This window comes from Miscanthus floridulus, chromosome 3 (genome assembly GCF_019320115.1).
Source record: "Miscanthus floridulus cultivar M001 chromosome 3, ASM1932011v1, whole genome shotgun sequence".
NCBI classification, from domain to species: domain Eukaryota; kingdom Viridiplantae; phylum Streptophyta; class Magnoliopsida; order Poales; family Poaceae; genus Miscanthus; species Miscanthus floridulus.
Window position 1 is genome coordinate 93,414,939 of NC_089582.1, and position 4,797 is coordinate 93,419,735.

The 4,797-nt window shown below is 55.7% G+C and overlaps 1 pseudogene; it reads right to left on the bottom strand.

Annotated features, from left to right (window-relative positions):
* Nucleotides 1-945: 945 nt before the first annotated feature.
* Nucleotides 946-2,709, bottom strand: LOC136544064 (UDP-glycosyltransferase 90A1-like; annotated as a pseudogene).
* Between the last annotated feature and the right edge of the window lie 2,088 nt (nt 2,710-4,797).

A 4,797-nucleotide genomic window follows, 5' to 3' on the forward strand; every position in this document is an offset into this window, starting at 1 on the left:
CCTATTAATAATGATAAAATTTTTGTTTCCTGTCCATGTTTTGAACAATTATATATTGGATAAAATCTTGTAAATTTGTAAATTTGTTGGAGGTGGAACGTCTTCGTCCCTCTGTGTTTCAGACTTTTTTTTTAAAACACAACTTCACGTGTATTTTATTAAAAAGTTTCAGAATGTTTCGGAAAGAAAAGATACACGATGATCGGACCAAGGTTTTGGGATTCAATTCTGAAAAAAATTCGGTGACCACCGAATTAGACGAAATTCAGAAAATTCGGACCGGTATCCAGTGAAAATTTGAATGAAATTTGAGCAAATTTGAACAAAATTTCTCCAAACAGTCAACACAAGGTTGTGGCCATGGAGAGGGTGCATCAGGTGGCGGCGTGCAATGCACAGGCGGCAGGGAGGGCAGCAACGACACTGGCACACGCAAAGTGACCACAGCGTCGCGTCGCTGCGCCGGCACCGGCGCCAGCGCCGTCGCCACCGTCCTACTTGCTGCTGGCCATGGTCCATGTGAGCAAGTGGGAGCTTCATGGACAAGGGACTCACGAAGAAGATGGATGGGAACGGTTGGAGATGGCTGTGGGGGAACATGGGAGGACTGGATGCTGAAGACGAGATCTGCTCACACCTCTACAGAATTGCTGCCGGCGGCCACCAGGGAGAAAGAGTAGGAACAAGTGAAAATTTAGGGTTTCAAGAGGTGTTCAGGCTTTTATACTAGAGGTCGGGATCTCTGGGCTGATTTGGGCCTTATTTCGGGCCCAACCGAAATGGGTGAATTTCGGTGAAATTCGGCCCATTCGGGCGAATCCCAGAACCGTGGATCGAACTACAGACAGACACAGACGTAGATTAAAAAAGATGTAATTGGTAAGAAGTCTCGAATGATTCTACGAAGGGTCACAACGTCAATGTACCAAGCACAGCGGTAGATTTCTAGGATTGTGTGCTCCGCTTGCTGAACACAACGATGAGCTCATCCACGGCTCTCCACGACGACCCGGCCTCGGCCACGTCCTCCCGCGCCTTCGCTGCCAACGCAGCCATTTTTTTTTTGTACTGTAACGCAGCCATTTTCCTGGCAGCCTCGGCGCCCTTCTCCCCGGTCATCAGGTCGCTAGTCACCCTGGCAATCTGCTCGCTTCGGGCCATCCCGCTGACCGCGTCACTTTTCGGTGGCACCCTGATCCCAACTCCCAGCTCGTCGACAGCCAGCTTTGCGTTGAGCGGCTGCTCGGCACCCATCGGCCACACCGCCAGCGGCACGCCGGCGCTGATGGTCTCCAGCGCCGAGTTCCAGCCGCCGTGGCTGAGGAATCCCTTGACGCACTCGTGCGCAAGGATCGCGCGCTGGTCCACCCACTCGCGCACCACCTTGCCCCTGTCCTAGACGAGCTCCTCGAAGCCCGCTCCGAGGTCGGCGTCAACGGGTCTCACGGCTCATATGAAGTCCAACCCTGCTCGGTCCAGCCCGTCCGCCACCTCCCTCAGCTCAGAGCCCGGTACGGCCACCAACGTGCCAAGCGCGACGTAGAGGAGGGCACGGACAGCAGTGGCCTTCTCGTCGAGCCACCGCATCCAAGCAGGCTTGGCGACGTCGCCATGCCAGTGCCACGGCGCCTCGGGCGCCGTCCGAGCGAGGCAGAGCGGGCCGACGGGCCAGGCCCTCGGCCCGACGTGCCGGTTCCAGTGCTGGATGTAGCGGGCCTCCATGGCGTCGAAGGCGTTGACGATCAGGCCGTCGCTGTTGGCTATGGCGTACCCGACCTTGGCGTCCATCTCGCGGCTCGGCCCCGTCGTCGTCGCCTCGTCGGGTCGTTGAAGGGGACCGGGATGTCGGCGAGGGTGAGCTGGACGTGCGGGAACTCGATCTGGCACGGTGAACACGGCGTCGTCCGGAGTGGTGGCGCGGGTGAGCACGGAGGCCGGGTTGTCGCGCAGGACCACCTCCCAGGCGACGTGCGCGAACACGTTCGTGCCGAAGAACGCCAGCGTCGGGACGTCCTGCGCGGCCGCGGCCGCGGGAGCCCAGTACAGGAACGCGTCGGCGACGACGGCGCTGGCAGGGGGCCGCAGGGCGGCGAGCGCCTCCTCGAACCGCGGCCGCAGCTGCGAGACGGACTCGACGAAGGCCGGCAAGGAGGACAGCGAGTCGAGGGCCTCGACGCACTCCGCGCGCGGTGGGGCGCCTGAGTCGGTCAGGTTGTCGGTGAAGGGGAGCTCCACGATGGCCACGCCGTCGGCGCCGGCCAGCGCGGCGCGGACGAACGCTGCGTTGCCCGGGGTGGTGAGGAAGGTGACGGTGGCCAGCTGCCGGCGTCGGAGCACGTGGGTGAGGTCCGTGAGCGGGATGGTGTGGCTCTTGTCCATGAACGGGAAGATGACGATGTGGGGGAGCTGAGCCTGTGCGTCATGGGCTCCACCGCAAGATAACGTAGAGGCAGGCGCAGGAGCTGAAGACGCCATGAGACTCTGCCGTCTCCGCGGGGAGCTGGTCGCTGTGAGGTACCTTTTCTGGTGCGGAGCTGCGATTAATGGCGAAGCAAATAGTCGTGCTGATCATCTTAACACATGAACGGGATCCGCATGCGAGCACGTGAAATTTCCGTGTTTAACAAATGTTCAGGAAGTCAAGAACTAGCACGAATAGCGCGGCCTGAGAGCTGCAAACAGGCAAGAACCAAAACAAGGAAAAACTGTACAGAGTCCGAACTAGGAAATAAGAGCTAGGAAGAAGAGTCGCCAAGGATTTTGCGCCTGCAGCTGCAAGGCATCAGGTTCTTGCCTCGTCTTTAATTTGTTTGAATGTAGTTCAGCATCACTGCATCAGATTATCCTTTCAGTCAAAAGTGCCGGCATTTCTTTCCTTCTAAGTCCCCTTTGGAACGTGCTCTAGGACACCTCTCTGTTTCTGTCTTTTCTTTGAAAATGAACCGATCCTGTAAATTTCTGTACAATTTGTACGAAATTTCCAAGGGGTCCTAAATCTTCATACGACGAGGAGGGAGTGAAGCCCACTTTTTCAGCGTGCCGACAGCTGATCCAATTGGTATCTAGCGCTCTTTTTATGGAATTCGATTGCGACCAAGATCAGGGTTGTAATTTTGCAACCGTATAAAGAGCGAGCCAGGAGGCCAAGCACCCCAAAATCCACCTCAAGTATCGGCGATCAACGAGAAGATGGTCGACGCTTGTCGGCGGAGCACGCGGATTGCCGCGGAACTGTATAGTCTGTCAGAAGTTCAGACTCTAAACCTGGTTTCAGATTAATAGCTTTATTTATAGAATGTACCCTCAGGTGTCTTTGGATCGTTGCTAGAGGAAGCTAGGCCTAATTTTTGCTGGGCTGCATTGTGGGCTGGAACCGGTACAGGGCCGGTTTTCTGCTGGCTTTCAGCCCAGGGCGTCCAAGTAAGCAAGGAAAAGGACAGGCTAGAGGACGCCCCCAAGGCGTTCGGCGAATCGCCGAACCAGTGACAGTGTTGCTGTGCGTTCGCGCTTGTGCGCGACGTCGCCGACAAGGATCACTTCATCACGAGCAACACCAGGTCAGGTGTGCGGGGGATCCAAACAACTGCCGGCCGCTGCAGCGTGTGCGCGAGCATCGCGCGTTTCGTGGGCTCGCGCCCCGGTCTATGTGCTTGCATGTGCGCAGGGCAGACAGCGTGCTGCGGTAGTGTGCCGTGCACGGGGTCATGTGGAAGAACATGTTGGCGCAAGGCGGCGATGCATTTACCAGGAGCCAGGGCGGTCCGCGGTATGCACTTTCAAGCTTTTGGCACGGGCCAGTGGAGACAAACCTGGGCTGCCCCCCCCCCCCCCCCCCCCCCCCCCCCCCCCCCCCCCCCCCGTGCCCTGGTCTCCTCTTCACATGGATACATATCCTGCTACTGTAAAGCTTTTCCCATACTGCAAAAAATGGAGTCATATAGAATAGACCTCTACCCAGTGTCCCAGTGCCGACAGGCATCACGGCAGTAGCAGACGGCAGACATTTACTATAGAATCAACAAGTACACGGGCTATCTGAACTGCTCATCAATCGGCCTGGAAACATGAGGCCACGAAAAGAGCCGCAGCCACCAGCCTGCTCCTCGCTCTGCCGCGCCGCGGTCGCCGTGCCTAGGACCTCTCTCCTCCTTCTCCGGTGCGTTTGCCGAAGATAAAAAGGGGAGAGGGCCCGTTCTTTTTCCGCCGTTTTATAGTGTCTTAGGGTTGAGCCTAAATAAATTTCCGACGAAATCAGATGATTTGCGGTTAGGATCGTGTGTCTTCCAATGACTTCGGTAATTGCCGCGACGAGATCGTCGTTGTAGGCATCAATTTTATCGGCAGGCGACCAATTTTGTCCTTCGTCTGTAAGGGGAGGGGTGCTTCTGCCGAGAACAGCGACTCCGGGTCATTGACCTCATCGTCGATGGTTGCGGAGAATCAAGGTCTCGAGATGATGAATCAGCATCCTATGTTGTAACCGACGCTGCAACTGCCGATATTCTTTCAGCTGTTTATGTGTTTTGGACTGGTTCCGAAGCGTTGGATCTTGCGGCATGTCCATTATTCTGCTGTTGGTCGTTAAATTCGGCATAAGGACTACACTTTTGGCTCCGGTGTTCGAGAGAAGCCATCAGGGAAGAACACGATGGAAGAATCTAGATAGAATACTATGTATTTCTTATTTCAGATTTTTTAATGTGTAATTTGGGGTGTATTATGTCCAGATTTAAGATAAGTCCTTCGCTTGGAAAAGAAAAACTGATGAATGATGCATCATGTTAGGTGGGAAAAAGC